The sequence below is a fragment of the Sciurus vulgaris genome (assembly GCF_902686455.1).
Source record: "Sciurus vulgaris genome assembly, chromosome: 18".
Lineage (NCBI taxonomy): Eukaryota > Metazoa > Chordata > Mammalia > Rodentia > Sciuridae > Sciurus > Sciurus vulgaris.
Window position 1 is genome coordinate 27303305 of NC_136479.1, and position 25841 is coordinate 27329145.

Consider the following 25841-nt stretch of genomic DNA (forward strand, 5'->3'; position numbering starts at 1 on the left):
CACCATATATCTCAAAACTATTTAAAATAAATGTATTTCAAAATAAATTACATCCATTATATGTACTAAACACATATGTACTATGACAACCCTACAAATAAGTCATCTCCACGCTTGGTATCCTGAAGGGATGCCTGGCCCCAGATGAATTAAAAGGAGAGGGTCAAAAGAGAGTTCCCAGGGGGAGAGAGAGATCCGTGGCTCCAGGATATTCAGTTTAGATAGACAGCAGCCTTTCATCACTGCTGACACTGGGCCCAGTTGCTCTGGGTGAAGGATTTCTAGCACTTCCTGTGTGACAAACTGTTCTCTCTCAGGTCTGGCTGAGCAGCCTTGGAGCACCAGAACATCTCTGGGAGGTCACCTGTGTAGTTGTGGTTCTGAGGCTGTGAGGCTGACTGGGAGATTCAGGCTGTCTCACCATTCACACAGGGTGGCTGTGGGTGGCAGGTGGACAGGAGTGGATGAAGTAGTTAGGTCCTTGGACATCCTAAATAGACAGTAGATGACCCTGCCATCAGGCCAGGGACACAGAATGTGGTCCCTCCCCTCAGGCCTCCATGGTTCCAGGACTTCTAGGGAATGGGGTGCGCTCTCGGCCCCACACCCAGAGCTTTGGATCATAAGCTTGAATCTGGAAAGAGAAAGAGCCCCACAAAAGCTGATGACTTGACAGGATATAGAGGTTTGGAAGTTATGGCGAATTTATTTCCCCATTCTTTAAAATTACTTTACATTGATGTGGACTTTTCTAGTCACCATGATTCAACAGCCTGCAAATATCCTACAAATAAAGTGTTGAGAGGCTTGAATCTGTTAACTAAGTTTTGTTGGCTACAAAGGAGGTGACATATCAAGGTGTAATTATTAGATTTATTTCGCCTGGTGACAAATGAAGTAGCTATATGTGGATATCAAGACAACCTTATTTCACCTATTACTAACATGGACCACACCTGGAGCATATTTTATATAAGATGTAGGACATCATATGTCAGCTTTCTTTTAAATAAAAATGAGTCTATTTTCCAATTTTATATCAGATAACTAAATGATGCTAGCTGTGTGAAAGATTTTAGAAAGGTATTTTCATATATACAATCCTTTTAGTGTCCTATCTAATCAAATCTGAAAACTTGATTTTATCATGAGACAAGCTTTATCATTGTCTCTGACATGAAGATAATAATGGTTTATGTTAGTGATGTTGGATTGGGTTCATCAAAAAAACATAGTAACATGGTTAAATGCATCTTTAATTGTTGAAACGCTATTATACTTTCTACAAAAGTATACAAAAGATAGTTTTGGCAAATGAACACTTTTGATATGATTTTTGTTTAAAACTAATGAGTTTATCTCAGTGCTCCAGATAAGTAATTTAACTGTAAAACTTGTTAGGTCCAGAGTAGAAAATAATTCAGCAAAGATTCTATGAATAAAAAAATATTTCACCATAAAACATTCTACTTTATGAATAATTTTGGTATAGTATAAAGATTTCTTTCATGTCATTTATCCACTTCTATAATATAAACCATAATTTACAATTGTGAGATGTATCTATACATAAACATATACTAAAGACCAAACATATATATCATTAAAAATAACACTTAAATATGTTTTATTAAACTATAGTTCCCTTTTTGCATAGAAATTGGAGTTGGCTTTACATTTTTAATGTACTTCTCTTTTCCTCAAATTTACAACTTCATTCTCTTCAAATGGAACTTCCTTTAATTACTTGAACCACTTATGACTATCTGGAATTTCCACCAAATGTTTGTAAAATTGTATACAGTAAATTGAGATACACATTTGGTTCACTAATAAAAAAAAAAATACAAAAATAAAACAAAGGTGAAGACTGCACAGGAAGTCTTTCCCTCCATGCAGCCTCCAGGGCTTTCTCCTCCCCACATCCCACCTGCAACCACTCACCTTCCTGAGTCTCTACAATCAGCCCCTCCCTCTCCTTCCACAAGACACACAGCACCACCCACCTCCTCACACTCCTCCAAGGAAACCCGAGTGTTCCAGCCCATGGAGCAGATGAATTGATAGCGCAGTTTGTGGAACAAGGGACGCAAGGCATAGCTCTTCCCATAGAGGAAATAAAAGATGTCTTGTTTAGGAGCCTGGTTGTCCTCCTCCATGTCACTGGCCAGGTATCTGGGGAAAGAAATCAGGTTGCTCCTCAGGGTCACAACCTGGAAGGACCTCCCCTTGGGGTCAGTTTCCCAAAAGGAGACCAGGTGGACAATCTGCACCAGCCCTATTCAGCATTATGGGGGAACATTTCTTGATCCAGAAGCCTCAGACACACAGACACCTCTGAAGGAATCCAGCCTTTGACTAGAAAGCAAAGAGAAAAATACTAGCATTGGAGGCATAAGGGGTGTTTGTATCCATTTTGGAAGGATTTTCAGGGGGTACATAGAAAGCAACAGATATGAGAAATCGGTATGAAGGACCAGTGAGGAGCATTTTGCACTGGCCTGGGTCAAGTGGGGAATTGGGCTTCTGTCTTGCAAATCCAGAGGCAGAAGTAAAAACAACGTTGGTGTAGATACAGGAAGAAACAGAGCAGTTAGATCATAGCTGCACATCCAGTCTCTCTGCCAGGGACAGGAAGTGCCTGTGCTTTCCTCCACTCGGCTCAAGTGAGCTTTATGTTTTCTTTAGTTTTTTAAAACTGTCCTTAAGAGAGATTGTGTCTTTGTTTTGACCAGAGAAGTGTGAGAAAAAAATCCTATACATAAACGCTCTAATTTCTTCTACCCAGAGCAAACAGGACAAAGAGGATAAAAGGCAGAGGACAGGTCATTGCCCCTCTGCTCCCCTCCTGACCTCCCATGTAGTGAATCCTGATTGATGAAGGAGGCCAAATACTCACAGGGCCAGAAAGAAGTGGATTCGTTGGTATTGCCAGGAGAAGAGGCCAGCCCGGCAGGAGGTACTGGTGGAGAGAGAAGAAAAATAGAGAGAGGTCACATCCTGGAAGAGTAGAAAGGAGGGGAAAGAGGACTGGGAGTCTGAGGTAGAGAGTGTCACTAAGAGAGGGTAGCCAAGAAAGGAGACTTCTTCTTTGGGGAAGGACAGGAGGGACCAGGGTGAATCAGAGCAATCAGGGAGAGGAGGCCTAGATGTGCACTGGAGGGCCAGTTGTAAGGGAACCGTTTGAGGGAAGGCTTATAGGTCACCTGGGTGAAGAGGGTCTTAGATCAGCTAGAGGACAGGGGGTGGTAGGGAGAGAAGAGAGGAGAGGATCCCAGAATCTCAGGTGGCAACAAGCAAGGAGGGAAGAGCCATGCAAGACTCTTCTTGGGCTTGGAGCCCAGAGCACCCAAGCAAAAGCGAGTCCACCTGTCCCCTCTGCAAGAAGCTGCTAGGCCCTGTAGGGAGATGTTGATGAGTCACAAAGGAGCCAGGACTTGGCACATCTTGGAGACTCTTGGTGGAAGCAATGAGAAGGAGGATGGGGTCGGAAAGCCCTCCCCAGCCCAGGCTCTGCTGGAGCAGGACCCCTACGCAGTGGAGAAAACCTCACCTTGTCAGACACCCTCAGGTTCTTGTCCCAGGCCAGGAATCTTTTGACAACAGGATCCTCTGTGAACAGAACACTGGTGTTAGTTTGGGACCTTGGTGCATCCACACCTTCCCCACATAAGTGGGTCTCTGTACACTTGACAACCTTCTCTTAGTGGCACTCTCTAAGCCAGACTCCCAGTCCTCTGCCCGCTGACTTCAATGGGAGATTGAGAGCAAATGGAACAGACCCTCCCTTGGAGAAGGCTTGGCATTGGGATTGGAGTCTGATAGAGGTAGAGAGGAAGAGGACAGGAAGATACTCTGGGCAAGTTGATATGTCCTGAGATTCCCCAGGAAAGCAACCGAGTGAGGGTTTGGATAAGAGCTAGATACCTGTATGATCAAGAACTTTGTGTAAACTATGAGGACCCGTCATCACCCAGGAATGCACCTCCTCAGAATGAGAGAGTCACTATGTCATTTTCTCTTTTGACAGTCACATCAGCATGAACATGGCCCCATTACCCACCCCTCAGAATTTAGGACATCTATTAGAGCCAGAGTGTCTGCAGTCAGAGAGGACTGTTGGAATCAAGCTCTGTGACCCCAAGCAGGGATCCTGTTGAAGTGTACTGTAAGCATCCAGAATCTAAGAGTCATGAGGGGAGATGGGTCCTGAGTCCTCCAGACATGGGGAGCTCAGAGGTAGCCTGGCACTTTGGAAAAGGCAGTGGCTATAAGGTTCATCTTTGTGTGGAGAGAGGATTGGAGGGCGCTCCCTGGGGTGTCTCCCTACCTAGTAGCCTCTTAAAAACTTCATGGTGTTCTGGTAGCACCAAGTTTATTCGCCGTTTTTTGAGTTTCATTTTGAGGCCACACAGTGAATCGACATCCCAGGGGTGATTTAGCTCACTATCCAGCTCCTCCAGCTCCTCGTCAGACTCAGTGGAGGATTCCCTCTTTCTCTTTTGGCCAGCGGTCTCAGACATAAGGCCAGACAATGTCCTGGGTACTGAATCAAAAGCCCCTGGAAGATCGTCATCCACATCCTCCTCTGATTCGGAGGTCCACTCTCTCTTCCTTGAGACCCGACATGGGAGGCAGAGTTCTACCCACGGGGCTGAGTAAAGAAAGCTGAGTAAAGCCACTGTATTTGGAACTCTGCCTTTTATCATCTAATCCCAGTCCCCCTCCTCACCAGAGAACTTCAGCTCTTGCCACCATCTGAGCTATTGTTCCCTCTTTCCCCTTTGCTGTCAACCATCTGGCTCTGGTTCTCCTTTCCATTGTCCTATCTCCATTTTCATCAAAACACTTACTATGGACACTTTCTCCCATAGTGGGAGTGACCCATTTTACATCCCCTCTACCCCTTACTACGCTTGGATCTCATCTTCTAGCAGAGTTCCTTTCCCTCCAGATTTTCCATCCATGTGGACTTCCTTGTCCCATGGCCTGCTCTGTCCTTCCAAACTGAGCTCCCTGAGTCTACCTTTTCTGATGGCTCCATCCCTTCTCCTTACCAGTCATCATGTCAACACAGTTCTGTCTCTAGCTCCCTCACCTGATGGACCTGCGACCTCGTCATTTACCACCACCTGCAGGTGGCCTGAGGTGCTGGGCTGGGAAGGCGGTTGCTCAGACTGGGAGATTTCCTGATCCGACATCACTTCTCCAGTACTCTTTCTTCCCTTCTACAGTGCCTAGATTCTTATTATGGCGAATCCTTCTTCCAGAATTTGGTTGAATAGGAGTGTGTCCGCTCTTCTCCAGCAAGGGAGAAATCAGGTGAAGAACAGCCCTGAGGACAAACTGTTGCCCACTGGACTGCCAGTGACCCAGAGTCTGGCCCTTCCAATCAGGAAGGGTGGAAGCCTCTGATGTCATCGCCATTCCATCCTGGCAACCAGTTTGAAGGAAAACACATGTAACTGCCACACTGGTCTGTGCATGTGTCCTAGGGTTCTAGAGGAGTTGGTCTCTCCTGCTACTGACCCAAACTCTGTTCACCATTCTAAACTATCCAACAGGTCTCTGACTCCCTCTTTCACTTCTCTCCAAAACATAGTTTCTTATTTTCGTTCTCACAAAAGATTTTAGATACCCTATTTCTGGGCATTCCCAGTTTAGAGTTCAGTGCGGTAGGAGAAGAAGGAGAATAGCAAGGAAGACCAGGGAGGGCAGCAATGACACAACTTCCCAAGGGGGAGAGACATATGTCCAAAAGAACCCATATACACTGAATTATCAGTTGAAAAATGTATATGGAAACAATGTAGCAAATCTATTCTGCTCGGTCCACTGCTCTTCACCGTTTTCAGAAATCTTTCCAAGGGCACACACTGTGCAGTTAGGCATCCTTGACATAAAATCATAGAAAATCCTGTGCATGCTCACACTCTTCACACGATGTCTACACTTTCTGGGACTCTATAGATCACCTCGAGAAAGCCTCTAAATTCCAATCACTCTCTCTCTCTCTCTCCTCTTTACATAGCATATTTGGGAGCACCAATACTGCTCTCCACCTGGATGTTTCATTGTCACCTTTGTGCCCTATGGGAAATCTCACATGTAGGAAAAGAAGCAAATGGAAACATTTCCCATTCAAGCCAGGACATAGTGTTTGCTGAGAAGATGGGAGTGCATGGGATGTGACACGGCACCCAGTGGAATTGGGGAGCTGCTTCCAAACCTCCCAACTCAGCCTTCTGCTTTCCAGCTGGAGTTTCGATCCATGTTTTCTCTCTCTATCCACAAAATGTGATTTAATGTGTATAAAGCTTATCAAATTGGCCATTGTAATGTATCTCTTAATAATGGAGATAATTTCCTGTAAATGAGTTACAGGATGATTCATCATTGGGCAAACATCTCATCTCAACTGAGATGGCTCCAGTCTTACTATGCTAGGTCATATTGTGGAACAAATTCATGTCTGTGGGACATTGTTTCATCATTGGCCATAATGCCACCATGTGGGGAATGAATATAAATTTCTTTTGTGCAAACACCTCCATCATCCATCTCCAGCGCTTTTTCTTCACTGTAAACAGTTGCTCTTCTCCCATGAAACACTAACTCCCACTTCTCCTTCTACAGCTCCTAATGACCACCATTCTACTTTCTGTCTCTGTGTAACTGACAACCTCAGTACTTCATCTGTGTTGCAGTCTATGAACTCATATAGCATTTGTCTCAGTGTGTCTGCCTTGTTCCACTTTGTGCACTGTCCTCATGATCCTACATTGCTGGAGCTTGGGTCAGAATTTCCCTCTTTCTTAAGGCTGAATAACAAAAGGGAAGGCTACGTCTTTGATCCATCTGTTTATCCCTCAGTGGGCCTTGGGTCGATTCCACATTCAAGCTCCACGTCTTTTTATTTGCCACTATTGAAGTTTATTGACACAATGCACACTTGTTATTCATGCTGTCTTCAACTTTTATTTTGCATTTTAGTTTCTTCCATGAATCCGATGTTCCCTTGCCAATCAGAAGGAAATGCAGCTAGATTCATGTTACCTGCTGAGAGTGACTTTCCACCTTGTTTGGCACCATGGATATTCAAAGTTGAATGAGGACTCGGCAGCCTTCCAAGTGACCGTGAGTTCCTTGCCATTTTTCTCACAGTCCAGGCTGCCATCTGAGTGTCTCCCTGATGGTAAAGTCTCTTCCTGTCAGGAATCAGGTCCTGTTGCTGTGGAAGAGCAGTTGCCTGGATGCTCTGCTTATCCTCTGTCCACTCATGATGCCTTTAAGCATCTGAGCTGCTTGGGTTCTCCCATAGCAAATCAGAAGTTCACCCTCTCCCTTGTATGGACAGCTTTTTAGTTCTCTCACATGCCACATGATAGTGTGTCAGTCAATAATGGTCCACATATATGATGGTTGTCCTACATGATACTAATGCCTAGTGATGTAGGAGCCCTCTTAGCTTCTGTAAGTACACTATGTGCCTTCCCACAAGGACACATTACTCATTGGCACAGTTTTCAGGCCTCACCCTGCTCATTAAATGATGCATGACTGTGTGAGAAGATTCTCTTCCAACTAAAATTCTCTTCCACACCTTTAAAGTCCCAATAATTCTGGCCCAAATGTAAGTCCTAATTTGCAAATTTCTGTGTCTGCTGGCCCCCTTGTCTAGACATGCTGCAATTAGGCAGAGTTCTTTTTTAAAAATATTTTTTATTTGTTCTAATTAGTTACCCCTGAAAGTAGAATTTATTTTGACACATCATACGTCAGCAGTATATAACTTCTCATTCGTCTGGTTGTACATGATGTATACTTGCACAGGTCGTGTGATCATATATGCACATAGGGTAGTAATATCTGAGTCATTCTACTACCTTTCCTACCCCATTTCCCTCCCCTCCTTCACTTCTCTCTATTTCAAAACACCTCCATTCTCCCCCTACCCTCATTGTGAATTAGCATCTGCATATCAGAGAAAACATTCAGCCCTTGGTTCTTTGGGATTGGTTTATTTCACTTGCCATAATATTCTCCACTTCCATCCATTTTCCAGCAAATGCCATAATTCCATTCTTCCTTAATGATGAGTGATATTCCATGGTGTATCTATACACCACAGTTTCTTTACCCATTCATCTGTTGAAGGGCAGCTAGGTTGGTTCCATAGTTTAGCTGTTGTGAACTGAGCTGCTGTAAACATTGATGTGGCTGCATCAGTGCAGTATGCTGATTTTAGTTCCTTTGGGTACAAACCTAGGAGTGAGTATTTTGGATCAAATGGTTGTTCCAGTCCACGTTTTCTTAGGATTCTCCATACTGCTTTCCATAATGCTTGCACCAATTTGCAGTCCCACTGGCTATGAGTGAGCCTACCTTTTTCCCTCCATCCTCACCAACATTTATTATTGTGTGTATTCTTGATGATAGGCAGAGTCCAACTTAATATATGTGATTACCCTGTTTTAAATTGGAGTAACTAGGGCTGCGGAAATATCTCAGTTGGTAGAGCACTTTCCTTGCATGCACAAGACCTTGAGTTCAATCCCCAGCACCACCAAAAAAAAAAAATGGAGTAACTAGCCCAGGTTTTGTGTGATAGGTACCCTCACCTCTTCACATCTTCTCCTCTTATGGATGCTGTCTGATGAAGCAATGATGATTGTTATACTGAGGAGACAACAGAGTGAATAGATGTGCTTTGCAAATACGAGCCTTTTAGCATGAGGTCACATGTAGGAACACTACAGTACAGTTTTTGGCCCATGCCTCACAGATTCTACTTGAATTGGAATGACAGTGTTTCAACCACAGTACTTTAAAATTTCAAGTATCTCTCTATTTCTATTTCCTAAAGAAAGAGAAATCAGGAGCAATGCTCTAGCACATGCCTATAATCTCAGCAGCTCAGGAAGCTAAGGCAAGAGTGTCATGATTTCAGAGTCAGCCTGAGCAGCTTCACAAGACCCTAAATAACTTAGCAAGACCCCATCTCTGAAGCAAATATAAGAAAGGGCTAGGGATGTGGGTAGTGGTTGAGAACCCCTGAGTTCAATCCCTGGTGCCAAAAGAAAGAAAAGCAATTGACATCAGTATAGAAGGAAATAAAAAGCAACATTTTGTGGGAAGGTGAGGTATGATAATGGCCTGACAGGCAGGGCTGTGCCCGGTCTCAAGTCCTTCATTGATGGGACATTCTGAAACACCCTGATGTCCTCCTGCTTGGTGACATGAACTCACTATGCTTTGGAGCCTACAAGAATAGGAGTCATCCAAGAAGCTAGGTGTTGTAGCACATGCCTGGAATACCAGTGGCTAGGGAGGTTGAGGCAAGAAGATTGAGAGTTCAAAGCCAGCCTCAGCAACAATGAGGTGCTAAGCAACTCAGTGAGACCCTGTCCCTAAATAAAATACAAAAAAGGACTGAAAATGTAGCTCAGTGGTTGAGTGCCCCTGAGTTCAATCCCTGGTACCAAAAAAAAGGAGTCATCCAAGGAAGCTCCATCTACCTCCTCCCCAGTAGGTTCACTATACCATGCTGATCCTGCTCCTCTCACTTTCCCTTATCCCCAGGGAAGTCAAGGTCTTTGGACCTTGAAAAGAAATGCCTGTTCTGTGACCCAGAGAACCAGGGAAAGACAGGAAAGAGAGAATGAGTGCTAAAGATGGACTTCTGCCACAATTGCCAAACTTGGATCTCAGACTGGAGATGTCCTGTCCAAGAACAATCAGGTTTAAAAGAGGGCAAAATATATGGAATATAAGTCTTTAACAATTTAGATCCATGAGAAAAGGCCAGCCAAGATCACTGTCCAGGTGGGAAATTTTTGGACATAGAGTCAGAGGGGACCCAAGGGAGCCAGCAGTTTCCTTGAGTAGAAAGACAGAGTTGGGTGTCTAAGGAGACATGGTAGCTGGAGGTCATGGTGCAGAGCACCTGAGAGAGGTGAGATGCAGAGAATCCAGTCTGTCTGAACTTGGTGAGTGCACAGTTGAAGGTGAGAACTGAAACCCAGGCAAATTCTGACTCTGCCCTGCTTCACTTGCGTCCTAGACATCCAAGCAGGCTTCTGTTCACTACCTGATGCAGAGCAGCACACAGAGAGGTGTCCCCTGGAGGTGGACATGTGGTCTCTCTCTCTCTTTTGTCATCTTCACTCCCTCAGCAAGGGTTTAGACCCAGGCCATGCTCAATTTAGCAAGGGCTGGTAACATCGTGGCCAGCCACTCCCAGCAAGCAGTGCTAGACATGGTCCCATTTTTGCTAAATGAGTGGACTGTCCCAGATGAGCTGGGAAAACTGGGAAATCAGCATGGGTTCTGTGCCCACTCACTGGGATGTACCACTACTTCCTACTACGTAAGTAAGATTAGATGACAGGGCACAGTGTCATACTACCTGGCCTGATGATGGATGATTATCTGAAAAAGCCTGACTGTTTAATTCAAGGCTGTGTTGATGTTTTCGATCATGAGAAAGTCATGGGGAATTCAAGGACTGACATGATTCCATATAAAGGCATGGGCTAGCACATGGGGGTGCCCCAAACTCTCCACCCAAGTGTGCTCCACATGTTTGTGTGCTCTAGCTGTCTATATTTCCCAACTGTAGAGTCAATATCACCTTCGTTAGCTCAAGTGGAGTTAATTTCTAATATAAAACATGCAGAAAGCCCTCTTCTCTCTCTGGCGTAGCCACCCCTAGGTTGGAATGGCAGCCATTTGACCAGCCTGTGTTCCTCTAGGACCCAATGCTAGACTGCCTGCACATCCACTGAGGACATAGTGTGCACAAGGACACCTTTTTCATTTCAAGCCACTAAGATGTCTGAGATATTTCCATGGGATAATAGAGTGCATTGGTCAGTTTTCTGTGACAGAATACCTGAATAACCCACTTGAAAAGCAGAAAGTTTATTGTGGCTCATGATGTGAGAGATTTCAGTCCATGGTTGCTTGTTCTACTGCTTAGGGCCCAGAATATCATAGTTGAGTGATGAAGCATGGGAGGTCCGTTGACCTCATGGCAGTCAAGAAGGAAAGAGACAAACAGGAAGGGGCCTGTGTCCCGATCCCTCCTCCAGGGCACACCTTCATTGATTTGACTACCTCCTGATATTACACCCCACATTCTAAAGTTTCCACCACCTCCTAAGTGCACTACCACCTGGTGACCAATCCTTCAATGCATGGGCCTTAGGGGACACTGCAGACACAAACCACTGTCCCTCGCCCATCCTGATTTTAAATCATTAATGGTAATCAGTGAAAGATTTGGGGATTTAGATTTACTGTATTTTCCAACCCATCAGTCAGCCCAAATGTCTTACTGAGATTGGCTGGGAGATGTCTGTTGTTATGTGCAAATGCATGCACAACAGCATTTTACGATGCTAGTGGCCAAAATGAGGTATGTTAGCAACGGCCCTGTGTTCGCCTTGTCTTCCTAGTGGAGCGAGCTGCTGGGACTTCGTGTCTGTGACTCTGCATATGTGCTGTCCTTCGTGTCCAGGATGAGTTTTCCAGGTGTGGAAATACCGCTAAGCCTAATAAGTGACATGTCGTTTTTCTTGATTTCTGCTTTACAAAGCACACTTAGGGAGTGGTGCACTTCATCTGCTGCTGCTCTTTGGATAGTGGTAAGGATGCTATAGATAGGAAAAGCAGAGATAACAGATTCTAACAAATCTAATTCACCAGTGTTTGATTTTTACTTAAACCTAAGGAAAATCTGTTCTATTCCCACGAGTCAAGTCCAGTCAGATTTAGAATTCAGGTTTAGGAGGCTGGATAACAGAAGTTCAGAAGCTTAGATCTATTTTACACATCTGTGAATGCAGTTGGACAAATGTTAGTTTTGTTCAAGAGATACAGACTACAGCTTTATCATCTTATCAGTGGGTTCTTTTGGAGTGAATTTGGCAAAGCGTATGAAAAATCAGCTGAAATATAAATCCTAACCCCAAAATGTAGATACATGAATGGAAACAATGTGACAACTATAGGTAAGAAATAAATAAAACCAAGTGCTATAAAATACCATAAAAGTGCCAGTCCATTCATATCTTTTTAATTAATTTTTATTTGTTCTAATTACTTATACATGACAGTAGAATGCATTTATACATTTTGACAGATCATACATAAATGCAGTGTAATTTCTCATATCTTAACAACAGAACTGTGCATAGGCGTGTATGGTATGTTATAAGATTGGGTTCAAGCCTGTGACTAAAAGGGACCATTTACCAACTTGTTTGGAAAATCGATTCTATCTCAGAAAAATGAAGAAGTTCATCAAAGTTAACGTACAAACAATCATGAATTGATTTGGTATGTCAGAGTGGACGATCTCTTTGCAAAGAGGAGACAAAATTGATGCAGAATGCAAACCAAAACCACCTTGAGAAAGCACATCACAGCTATGATGGATGGTGAAGGCAAAGGAGATGGAAGATACCAAATGTTCGCAAGGATGTGGAGAAGCTGCAACTCCCTTCACATGAGTGGTGGGAATGTAAAATGGTGGAAGACAATTTGTTGGCTCCTTGTCCAGCTAAACACATACTCTCTCTATGATCCCGCAATTCCACTTCAGTGTATATATTCACAGAACTAAAAGTAGGGACTCCAGCAAGGATCTGTACACACGTTCACAGCTGCGTGATTCACCATAGTCTAAGAGGGGAAAACACACCAATGTCCATCAGTAAATGAATTTGTAAACAAAATGTATTTTATCCATGGGAAGGAATATCATCAGTCTAATAAAGGAATGAAGTGCTGAATGTTTTGATGTATAGATGTAAATGTATAACCATTATGCATTTATTGCCTCTCAGTTGCAAATTCACCCTCTTTGTTTGCTCTGTGATTGAGGAGCTGGTCCTTGTGAATCTCTCTCCTTTGTCATCCAAACTCTGTTAAAACTTGTCAGGAGGGGATTCTGGGAAAGATAGGGAGCTCAATTTCAAACTTAGTCCCCCTTTTGTTAGACAAGGAAACTGTACTCAGAAATTTGCTGCAGTCACACAGCAATAAGGGACAACTAAGCAATAAATGACAACTGGAGCTAAAGCATGGCTTGCTACTGGAGCCTTCAATTCACCTGCTGTACAGTTTCCTCCCAAGTCAGGCCCTCTCCACTCCCTCACAGATGAGAGCACACATCTGGAAAACTAAACATTTCATACTGCTTTAGGGAATCATACATCAACAAGATGTAGCAATCAAATATTTATGCCCCAAATAATGGAGCATCTACATACATCAAACAAACCCTTCACAATTTCATGAATGAAGTCGACCACAACACAGTAATACTGAGTGACTAACACACCTCTCTTACCACTGGATAGATCTTCCAAACAAAAATTAAAGAAACTACAGAACTCAATAATACAATCAATAATTTAGACTTAATGGACATATATAGAGTATTTCATCCATCAAGAAGCAAATACTCAGGCTGGAGATATAGCTCAGTTGGTAGAGTGCTTGCCTCACATGCACAAGGCCCTGAGTTCAATCCCCAACACACCACACACACACACACCCACACACACACACAGGAGGATCCTTCTCCAAAGCAGACCATATGTTATGCCACAAAGCAACTCTTAGTAAATACAAAATAAAAATAGAAATACTACCCTGCATTCTATCAGCTCATAATGGAATGAAATTAGCAATCAACAGGAAAATAAAAAATATAAGCAACTCCAACACCTGGAGACTAAATAACATGCTATTGGATGATGAATGGATAGCAGAGGAAATTTAAAAATACTTAGAGGTAAATGAGAACACTGATACAACATATCAATCTCTGGGACACTATGAAAGCAGTGCTGAAAGTTCATTGCACTGAGCTTATCATTACAAGAAAAAAAGTCAACAAATAAATGATCCAACATCGTATCTCAAAGCCCTAGAAAAAGAACAAATCAACACCAAAATCAGTGTAAGACAGAAAACAATTAAAATCAGAGTTGAAATCAGTGAAATCAAAACAATTGAAAAAATTAATGAAACAAAAAGTTGGTCTTTGAAGAAAAAACTAAAATTGATAAACCCTTAGCAAAATTGATGAACTGATGAATAGGAAATTGATGAATAGGAAAAGAAGAACTCAAAATACCACTGTTTGTCAATGACATGATTCTATATTTAGAAGATCCAAAAAATTCCACCAGAAAATTTCTAGAACTCGTAAATGAATTCAACAAAGTAGCAGAATATAAAATCAGTATACATCTTTTACTTTAAAAAAGAAATCAAGGGCTGGGGTTGTGGCTCAGTGGTAGAGCACTTGCCTCACATGTATGAGGCACTAGGTTCAGTTCTCAGCACCACGTACAGATAAAGTTTCATCAACAACTAATAAAAATATTTTTTAAAAAAGAAATTGAAATCTTATTTCCAAAATGATCCCTCCAGATCAAAGTATGGATCTAGAGAAGGTGAATCACCCTTTATTCATGAGGAAAATGTTTTCTATTGCCTGATACCTAAGGACACACCAGGCATCTTTAACACGTGATAATGTACTATGATATTTGTCTCATCATGACTTTTGGAAAAATAAAGATCTTTGATGTCCTTCTCTCCTTGTTCTTTTAGGTTAACTTCACTATTTGCAAGTTACAGGAAGCGTCTAAGACGCTTGGTACTCTATCATATCTTCATATTACCTGGGAAAAACTTATCTTTGATTCGTGCATTTTTCCAAGTTGACTCATACCATCCTGTTTCTCAGTTTAGGACTTAAATTTCTTTGTTTCCAGTAAAATGATTTATTTGAGTCAGATAAAATGAATATCTTTGCTTTTAGCATTTGCCACTCTTGTCTATCATTTTGGCCAGGTGATTTTTCAGGAATTTGGATAATTGTCTGAGAATTCTTTAAAGTCCTGAGATCTTCAGGTCTGAGACCATGAAGTAAATAAATCACATTGTTTTAGGACACAACAATTTCCTTAGGACAAACCCATATTGTCATAGAAACCTTATTAAGTGAGTGAATAGGTTTTATCTTTTCATGCTATTCTGGCAGCAGGGTCAAGTGTGCTGTTGGGGTTGACTAAAGACTTGCACCTCTTAAGCGCCCAAGGTGAAAGTAGAACAGAGATTTGGAGTGTTGTATTTTAATGTTTGTTATGGCTTGAATATGAGGTGTCCCTAAGAGCTCATGAGATCAAGTAACATTGTTCACAGGTGAAATGATTAGATTGTGAGAGTTAGAAATTACAGTTTGAAAATACTGTACTGGGTGTTAAGGATAGGCAGATGAGGGATGGTAGAGAAAATAGTCCCTGGGGGTGACATGCCTTTGTGTTTTCTATTTTGTCCCTGGTGCCTTAGCTACTCTCTTTGCTTCCTGACTGCCATGTACTGAACACCAGGCCCTACCTCCATGATGTCTCACTTGTGCCCCAGAATAATAGGCTTGGGAAATCATGGACTGAGACCTATGAAATTGTGACCCCTAAATAACGTTTTCACCTCTAAATTGTGCTTGTTGGGGATTTGTATAATAGGAATGAAAGGCTGATTAACTGTGTTATTAAAAAAAATCCTTGTTTGGTCATTTTAAAGGATTAATGCTGTGTTGCACCTTGGTTTTATTTCCAGAATCTCAGAGTGCTGGGGATTCGAACCCGGGCCTCCCGCATGAGAGGCAAGCACTCTACGAGATGGGCTATTCGGTCTGCACTTGTACCTTGGTTTTAAAGCTCCTTTTTTAGCTGACATTTAAATGATGGCAGATGCTGTCATCTGGATTTGAAGTTCATTCACCATGAGACTCACACCTACTCATTCACCACTACAAACATGTAGGTGGGGATGGCCTAATGGGACAGTCTCCATGAGGTGTCCTGGAACTTTCGGGGTAGGTTTTTCTGCACAAGACCCCTGCTGTGGCAGGCCAGATCACTCATAACAATAGCACTTGCATTTTCCATCCTCAGATCTGCATCTGCTTCCACAATCTTCCATGTTTTCCAAGAGCAACAGGAAATGAGTGAATCCCTGGTGAGTTTTTCTAATCCTGTGTTTATTCTGCACTTCTCCTTACACGCTACTCCTTAGGAGGCAAATAGTCTAAAATATGGTCTAAACAGTGTAGTGATCAGCACCCAATTATTTTGTCATGGTCACATGTGTAGAGGGCATGATCCTTAAAGCATTCTTAAGACCAGAGTACATGCATGTCTCCTATTCTTGGCATTCATAGCAAATAATTATTAATGTCCTACTTTCCTTGACTTACATTGAACATAAGTGGGGATGTTCCTTTTCTTGTAGACGCTAAAGATTTCTTTGATGTGATTGGGAATAGCTTTCCCAAATAATAACCAATAAGCCTCTGTCACTGATACATTATTTGTCCTCTGAACAGACAGCTTATGTCCAGGACACGGACTCAGCACACATGATCTTTATGGTGACTAAAACATTATTTTTATTGCTCCATCCAGGGATAAGGCCTGGATCAGCTGAAGGAATGCCTCACCCTTGAGTCTAATTATTTCTCTGCTAGTTGATCTGGGTTGTACAGCAGGCAGTGCAGTAGGAATCCCTGGCGAGTGTGTCCTTATTTCCCATTTCCATTTTATCCCGCCTCCCACAGTCTCCATTCTGTCCCTGCCGCTTCCCTGATCCTGTTCTGGTAAAGGTTTCCAGTGGCCTCATGTACACTTGGGTGTTTCTAACATACACACCCAGTGGCTAATTGCCATTCTTGTCTTACACCACTCCACAATCTCCTCTGTCATTTTCTGTCCCATTTCTCTTGTCCTCTTCCTGAATCTGAGGAGTTCTCCTGCCTTCTTCATATGTTGTTCATGTGCCAATAGCTCACGACTCTCCTTAACTCCTGTCTGATCTCACCTGTGCTGTGACCACGAGTCCATGTTGGTTTCCCAAAGGGGACCAGTTGCCACTGTTCACTTCTCCATGGGGTACGTCCAGAGGACACCTGAAACTAATAGATGCAAAAGATCCCAATCATTTTTGTTGGCCTTCGCCTATGCCTTCTGCTCTTGTCCCTATTTGTTCATTGATGCATTGTGCAGCCTCTGACCCTGTCCAGAAAATGGGATCCCAATAAACTCCCTCATTCACTGTTGTCACAGGCAGTTGTTCAAGTTTGCTAGTGTTATATTCAAAGTTATTTTTATCCTTTCCCCTTCCTCTCTCCTTGTTACCATTATCACAGTTTTTGGGTTTGTTCTTGCTTTTGTTTCTGTGAACTCTTGCAGAAATTCCCTTTCCCTGCTGCTGCTTTCCATCACTGGCTCAAGTGTTTTTTCTGCCTTGAGTATTTATCCTGAAACTATACTTCAATCATACTGTCCCCATGTGGAAAGCTCTTTGGAGGCTCCCTGAGTGACCAGGAAAATTAGATTACCATTAAATTGGGAGTGGGGAGATGGTGGGAAAATCAGATTTAAGAAAATGCCAGAATTGGGTTTTTGTCATTTTGAATTGGATCTGTTAGCATGAGGTAAAGCAGAGATAGCAAGAGGGCAGGGCTTGTGTTGGGACTTCAGTGGACAGCTGCCCTGGCGGTCAGCATAGAAAGCTGTGTTGGGAGGTAGGCAAGGGGGTGACGTCAGGACTCTCCCATGTGCAAAGTCTGCTACAGGAGGAGGAACTGGGTGGGGCTGGTGGTAAGGCAGGAGTGAGAACCAGAGGCATGAAGTTCCAGGAGACAGGGATGGAGGAGGAACTATATCAAAGGCTGTTCATAGTCAAGCCCAAGGACAGAACTGGTCATGGGATTCAGTCCCGGGGAGGTCCTATGACTCCTTGAGGATTTGTTTAGCTGGATCTGGAGGCGTTTGAGAGAGAGTGGTAGGACTGGATTTGATCTATTCATAATAAATGTTAAAATGAATGTTGACCCAATGAGAAAAGAGGATTTGGTCAGTAGCTGCAGAAGGACTTGAGGTCAAGAGAGGATTGTTTGGTTTGGTTTTAATGGGAAGAATAAGATTGGGGATGAACCAGCCAAGAAGGAAAATCTTTGACTTGTGTTTTATTTGCTGTCCTAATTTGGAAAGTGATAAGCCATCGATAGGGGTGGGATCCACAAAGCTGCATTAAGTGCTTTCTGTAACACCCCTGCTTCCTGGTGATGGTCCAGTATGTGATGGGGACCATCATCATCTTAGTGTACAGGTGATGATACTAAAGGAAGCAGTTATAGTGCTGCTGTGAGTTTTTGTGAATTCAGAAGATGCACATTTTCCAGGTAAGCTATCCATCCCTTCTCAGGAAGGTGTTTCTCCTCTCCTAGAATGTGTTAATGTGGAGAAAGGAATTTCAGAGTTCCCAGCTGGGAACTGGGAACAACCAAGTCAGGCTATTGCTGACACCTCTTGTGCTGTGTGCTTTCCTGTAATGAAATATATAAGTAGAACATACATTGCCTGGTTTGCTTATTGCTTTGGTGATTGTGGCCAGTACTGCAAAGTGGTTCTGTTAGGCTAAAGGAGGAATAGCAATCAAATATCAGGCATGTCGAGTTTAAGATCAGGGACATGTGAGTCTGGACTCAAGGATGGTTTTGGACCTGGGGTGAGTGGTATGGGAAGCACAGAGCTTGCAGCTTGTATCTGAAGTGTGGGCAGTATAGTGAGGCCTGTGCCTCAGCCTGTAGCATTTCACCTCCATGCAGTTGACAAGCATCAGAATTGCTTTGTGCAGTGCCCATCTGGTTTTCTTGTTGTTACTGTTGTTTTTGGTATTGGAGATTGAACGCTGGGGTACTCTACCACTGAGCGGCATCCCTAGCCCTTTTTATTTTTTATTTTGAGACAGGGTCTCAGTAGGTTGCTGACACTGTCCTTGAACTCACAACCCTCCTGCCTCAGCCTCCCAAGCCACTGGGATTACAGGCTTGCACCACCATGCTGGACGACAGTGCTGATTTTTAGTGGCTCCTCCCTTCATGGATCCTCTTCAGTTGCTCCACCCACTCAACCACCATTCCTCTCTCAACGTATCCCTCTGGTTTTAGGCGCATTCCAGATGTCACCCTTTCCTGCCCCTCAACACGCTCCCCACTCTCTCTGACCCATTCACATCTCACGGCTGGCACTGTTGCCACCTCTCTTTAGCTTTGTTCTACTTCTGGCTGATGTTTTGCTTCATCTGCTTTCTTCCCCAGCTGCTCCCCGACTCTCTGCTGCTCCCATCTCCCAAGATGCTTTTCTGCAGTTGTTGAGGGGCTGCGCTAGTAGCTTGTTCCTCTCTGTGCCCTTCTGTTTAGAGAACCTTCATTTCCCTTCATGTTTTTCTAGTTCATCACAACCATCTGGATCGTCCTTCTGTTATGTGAAACTGCAATTAGAGGTTGTGGAAAAGACTCCAAATAATAACTTAGCTAGCAAACTCCACCTATCCCTGAGTGTCCCATCTTTGGACCATTACCAGGAAAGCGTCTCCTGTGAGACACTTCTCCTTGATTTCAGATTTAGGATTTTTATACAGGTTCCCATAGAATTTTCTTTCTTCTTTGTACTCCTCCTGGGTTGCCTCCCTCCGTGTGCTCCCTGTGTTTTCTGCTTCCAGTTGCTAGCTTAGGATCTGCTACCTTCTCTGTTGTTTTCCAACATGAAAAGCAATTGGAGATTTTTTCCCACAGGTAAGATATTTGGTCAATTACCTGGAATCCTGTTATTGACAGCAAAGAAGCAGTCCAGACTGATATGGTCACATGCATCATGAAGGTGCAAAGATGTTCATCTTTATTAAGTTTCCTCAAGAAACGTGCTGTGTTCTGTCAAAACTTCATCTTGAGCTCACAGTGTCTCCACCACCCAGAGGTGCTTAGGCTCAAGGCCCACATCCTCCAGCTCCTCCTCAGATTCCGATGACCCTCTTCTTCTGGCCAGAGCTTTGAAGTGGAAGCCCAAGTTCTACCGTCTGTGTTGAGTCAGAAAACTTGGACAGACCCACTTCCAGCTTCTCTGAATCTCATGACTGCTTCTCTTTCTGCTCAGGACAGAGGACTGGGTCTGAGGACCGGGATCTACCCTCTCAGTCAAGTCAGAAAACTGACAAGTCCACTTCCTCCTCCTTCTCAGAATCACATGACTACTCTTTTCTTTTTGGTACAGAGGACAGTGTGAAGGCTGGGTGTTCTACCTTCTGGGTCAAGTCAGAAAACACTGACGAATTCCACCTCCACTTCTGAATCTGAAAACTGCACCTCTTTTCTGGACAGAAGACTTAGTCTGAATCCTGGGTTCTACACTCCAGGTCAAGTCAGAAAACTCTGGCAGATCCACATTCATCTTCTTTGAATCCAGTGATCACCCATGTTCCTCTTCTGCCTGGATGACTGGGGTGGGAGGCTAGGGCTGAGTAAAGAAACCAGAGAAAAGGTGCTTTGTTCAGTATTCAGCCTTTCACCATCTAAGCCCAGTCCACCACCAGAAAACCCGGACCACTTCAGCTCTTGCTTTCTCCTCAGCCATCGTTCCATCTTTTGCCTTTGCTGATATTCATCTGCCCCAGATTCTCCTTTCCATAGTCCCATCTTCCTGTTTTTAAAAGCTAATCCTCATTATGCAAAATTTCTCTTTTGGGGAGAGTGACCCTGCTTACATCCCCTCTGTCCCTTTCCTCTGTTTGGATCGTATCTCCAAACCCAGTTCCTCTCTCTACAGCCTGTCCTTCTGTGTGGACTTCCTTGTCCTACATCCTGTCTTCTCCTTCTCCCAAACTGGGCTTCCTTAGTCCACCTCTCCTGGCTTCTCCACCCCTTGTTCAATGCCATCCACTGTCTCATATCTCTTCCCACTCCAGCTCCCTCTTCTTGTGGTCCTGGGACTTTGTCATTCGCCACTATCTCCAGGTAGTACTCTGAGGTGCTAGACTGGGAATCCTGGTCCTCAGAATGGATGCACAGTTGATAAGTGGTCATGAGTTCTCCCAAACTTGCTTCTCTTCCACAAAACCTAGGCTCGGATCTGTGCAAACCCTCTGGAATCTGGTTGAACCTGAGCCCTTTTGTACCTCTCCACACAGAGGAGAAATCTGCAGTGATCAGCCCTGAGGAGAAACTTGCCCACTGTGCTGCCACAGGCCCCTGGAGTCTGCCCTTTCCTCTCTGCACATTCCCACCTCAGAGCTCAGTCTGGCATAAGAGGGAGAAGGATGCCAAGGAAATTTAGGAAGAGCAGAGATGATAAGTCCTCTCAAGGGGAAGATAATAAGTATACACAAAAGACGAGGCACACTGAATTGTCAGCTGAAAAAGTTAAATGAAAACCCTTGGTTTTCAAAGCTGTTCTGCTAAACATCACTGGCCTTTACTGTCTTCAGGAATCTGTCCTGAGGACACATCCTAAGGCATCCTTGAGTCTGGGAGAAAGTTTGATGACCTAAAATACAAAACTGCATGTGCTCACACACTCTTCACCTGGTGTCTACAATTTTGGGAGTTTATAGATTAAAAGTCTGCCTCTCAATTCTAATTAATCTCACTTACTTGGCAAATTTGGGATTCCCAGTATGGCTCTTGACCTATATATTTCACTACCACTTATGTACCTTAAAGAAAAATTTCACATGTAGGAAAAAAAAAAAAAAAAGGAATATGCTACAATTCCAGATATTGTTTTCTCCTGAGAAGGGGGAAGTACATTGGCTACAATGTGGTACCTGATGGAATTGGGGAGTTGCTCACAAATCTCCTTAGTCCTCTAACTGAGTCATGCTTTGTCTCTGTCACCAAACGTTGTGAATAAATATATATTCAAAACAAAACATGTGACCATTGTGAAGTATAGAGTTCTGTGTGGCATTTAGTTCAGCCGTGTCACTTGTGAGGGAGGTTTTTTGACAGATTCTGTTATTAGTTGGTTTCATCATTGTGCAGTCATGGCACCAACTGAGATGGCTGTGACATCACCATGGGACATCATGTTATGGAGTCCTTTCTTGTAGTGCTGCATTGGTCCATCACTGGCTAAAATTTCATCACGTGAAGCATGACTGTAGGTTTTCCTTGTGCAATCACGATCACATTCCCATCTTCAGAGCGTTTTCATCGTCCCACCAGGTTTTGCACCTATGGAAAACAAACTCCCTGCTTCTCCTCCCATAGTTCCCGCTGACCACCATTGTACTTTTTCTGTCTCTATGAATGTAACAACTCTCAGTGCCATGTATGCGTTACATACTGTGGACTCACAGTATTTGTCCCAGTATCTGGCTTATTTCATTTGTGCACTTTCCTTAAGCTCCTATATTGGTGGAAGATGTCAGCATTTCCTTTTTAAGGTTAACAGTTGAATTTGTGGATGGAGCGCACCTTTTGTTCATCCATCCATTCATCCATCCATCCACAGGCACTGGATTGCTTCCACATTAGGGCTCTTAAGTCTTTTTTTTTTTTTTTAATACACTGTTAGAACTTATTGACAGGCACATCTGTTTGGGTTGCATTTTGATCTCTTCCATGATTCTACTCTACCCATACCAAATATAAATAAAATGAACTTAGCTGATCCAACGTGCTGGCAGTGAGTGTCTACCATATTAGGCAATTGTAATGTTCATACTTGGGTGAGGCCCCAGAGGCCTTCCAAGACACCTGGGTGTTCTGTGGCATCTTCCTCTTAGGCTGGTAGCCCTGTGGGTCTCTCCCTGATGGGAAAGGAACTGGGGGTCAGGAAGCAGATCCTATCGCTATAGAAGACCATTGCCAGGAAGCTCTGCTTATCCAGTTTCCATTCATGATAACTGCAACCAACAGAGCTGTAAGTCCACCCAGAACAAATCAGTTCACTCACTCTTCTAGTGGGCAGCTTTCCAATGCACTCACGTGCCACATCATGTTCCAGTCAGTGACAGGCCACACTTGCATTTGGGTCCCATAAGATTAGATTGCCCAGAACATCAGAGCCATCTTAGCTTCTGTAAGGATACTCTGTGATTTCACACAATGACGTTTGCTAATGACTTTTATCAGACCTCATCTAGTACTGAAGTAATACACAACTATGTAAAAATATCAATGTTCTGTTCCAACTAAAGTTTTTCTTCTAAACCATGAAAAGCCCTGATTATTCTGGCTACATGCCATCTATGTTAGTATCTTGCCCCCAAATAGAGTAAACTCACAGGTTTTGTGTGGTATCAACTCCACTTCTCTTTTCCTCCTATGGATGCTGTCTGATACAACAACAGTTATACTAGAGAGATGGCAGAGTGATCTTTCAGCATGAGGTCACATGGAGGAACACTACAGCACAGGTGCCTGGGCCTAGCCTCATAAATTCCTTTATTTTTTTATTGTAAACAAATGGGATACATGTTGTTTCTCTGTACATGGAGTAAAGGCATACCATTTGTGTAATCATAAATTTACATACGGTAAGGCTGTTTGATTCATTCTGTTATTTTTTCCTTCCCCCCCACCCCTCTTTTCCCTCTATACAGTCCTTCCTTCCTCCATTCTTGCCATCCTCCTTAACCCTAACCCTAAACCAAACCCTAACCCTATCACTAACCCCTCCACCCCCCATTATATGTCATCATCCACTTATCAGCGAGATCATTCATCCTTTGGTTTTTTGAGATTGGCTTATCTCACTTAACATGATATTCTCCAATTTCATCCATTTGCCTGCAAATGCCATAATTTTATCATTCTTTATGGCTGAGTAATATTCCATTGTATATATATATGCCACAGTTTCTTTATCCATTCATCAACTGAAGGACATCTAAGTTGGTTCCACAATCTGGCGATGGTGAATTGAGCAGCAATGAACATTGATGTGGCTGTATCTCTGTAGTATGCTGATTTTAAGTCCTTTGGGTATAGGCCTAGGAGTGGGATAGCTGGGTCAAATGGTGGTTCCATTCCAAGCTTTCTAAGGAATCTCCACACTGCTTTCCAGAGTGGCTGCACTAATTTGCAACCCCCCCAGCAATGTATGAGTGTATCTTTTTCCCCACATCCTCGCCAACACCTATTGTTGCTTGTGTTCTTGATAATCACCATTCTAATTGGGGTGAGATGGAATCTTAGGGTAGTTTTGATTTGCATTTCTCTTATTACTAGAGATGTTGAACATTTTTCATGAATCTGTTGATTGCTTGTAGATCTTCTTCTGTGAAGTGTCTGTTCATTTCCTTAGCCCATTTGTTGATTGGATTATTTGTATTCTTGGTGTAGAGTTTTTTGAGTTCTTTATATATTCTGGAAATTAGCACTCTATCTGAAGTATGAGTAGCAAAGATTTTCTCCCACTCTGTAGGCTCTCTCTTCACATTACTGATAGTTTCCTTTGCTGAGAGAAAGCTTTTTAGTTTGAATCTATCCCAGTTGTTGATTCTTGCTTTTATTTCTTGTGCTATGGGAGTCCTGTTAAGGAAGTCTGATCCTAAGCCAACAAGTTGAAGGTTTGGACCTACTTTTTCTTCTACAAGATGAAGGGTCTGTGGTCTGATTCTGAGGTCCTTGATCCATTGTGAGTTGAGTTTTGTGCAGAGTGAGAGATAGGGGTTTAATTTCATTCTGTTGCATATGGATTTCCAGTTTTCCCAGCACCATTTGTTGAAGAGGCTATCTTTTCTCCATTGCATATTTTTGGCCTCTTTGTCTAGTATGAGAAAATTGTATTTATTTGGGTTTGTGTCTGTGTCCTCTATTCTGTACCATTGATCTACCTGTCTATTTTGGTGCCAATACCATGCCGTTTTTGTTACTATTGCTTTGTAGTAGAGTTGAAGATCTGGTATTGCGATACCCCCTGCTTCACTCTTTCTGCTAAGGATTACTTTAGCTATTCTGGGTTTCTTATTCTTCCAGATGAATTTCATAATTGCTTGCTCTATTTCTGTAAGGTACGTCATTGGGATTTTAATTGGAATTGCATTGAATCTGTATAGCACTTTTGGTATTATTAGCCTCGTAAATTCTAATGGAATGGGAATGAGGATGTTTTCACTGTGGCACTTTCAGTTTTGGAAATTTCTGGTGGGATAAGGCAACAGGGATTCCAAAGATATCAAAATCATTACAGTAGGAAATAAAGTGGAAACATTTTTGTGGGAGGTGAGGTATGCTCAGGGCCTGACAGGGCACTGAGGGGGACTGCCGCTTGCTGCCAACCAGCGGGACAAATGACACGTACACTTCAGAAGTTCATGAAGCAGCTTCCGCTTTATTTGGATAACACCCTCAATATATAAGCAGTCTCATGCATAAGCAATTGTAATTAGACATGGCCATCCAATCCTATTAAAGGTCAAGCGATCACAAGCTCAAGCATACATGTAAGATATATCTGTCCATGCGCTAAGCGACTGAACTAATTATCATACAGCCAATGGTAAATGCTTCCTGTTTTCTCAAGGTGCATTCAGCATGCCCTTTGGCTCTCTGCCAGTCGCCAACTTGGATGCATGTGGCGTAACCCTGGGCCCTCAGTCTCGCCCGCCACATTTCCCTGTTTATTTGTATAAGACCGTGCCTGTCTTAGGTTGTCCACGGCAGAGTAACATCCTTACCCGCCATTGGACAATGAGGCTCTAGCCCTCATTTCCTGTCTTAGGTCGGTATGAGCTCCCCATGAATCTTACCTGTCTTTGACTACTGGTCCAGCATATTTAACCAAACTTTGGGAGGATGAGCCAGCATCAATTGTGACGAGAGCTTGGCAAATAATGGCTGTTTCTCTGCGCCGATGTATACGCATTTTGTATAAACACTATATGCACAGAACAGATACAACACACAATAGACCTCCCACGGACAAAAACCCAAACCATTCTTTTCCCCATTGAACAGCGGACTGGAGAAA

At 43.1% G+C, this 25841-nt stretch overlaps 1 protein-coding gene and 1 pseudogene across 2 annotated transcripts in view; one reads left to right on the forward strand and one right to left on the reverse strand.

Moving 5' to 3' along the window:
• LOC306649989 (guanine nucleotide-binding protein subunit alpha-12-like) overlaps positions 1 to 25841 on the reverse strand; it is a 350618-nt pseudogene that overhangs the window by 297008 nt on the left and 27769 nt on the right. The gene's annotated exons all lie outside the window — the stretch shown is intronic.
• LOC306649987 (speedy protein E4A-like) overlaps positions 1 to 25841 on the forward strand; it is a 132571-nt gene that overhangs the window by 74713 nt on the left and 32017 nt on the right. Inside the window, exon 6 of the mRNA XM_079121570.1 lies at positions 6994 to 7137. The gene's annotated coding sequence lies outside the window, so the exon portion shown is untranslated. The remainder of the gene's footprint in view (positions 1 to 6993; positions 7138 to 25841) is intronic.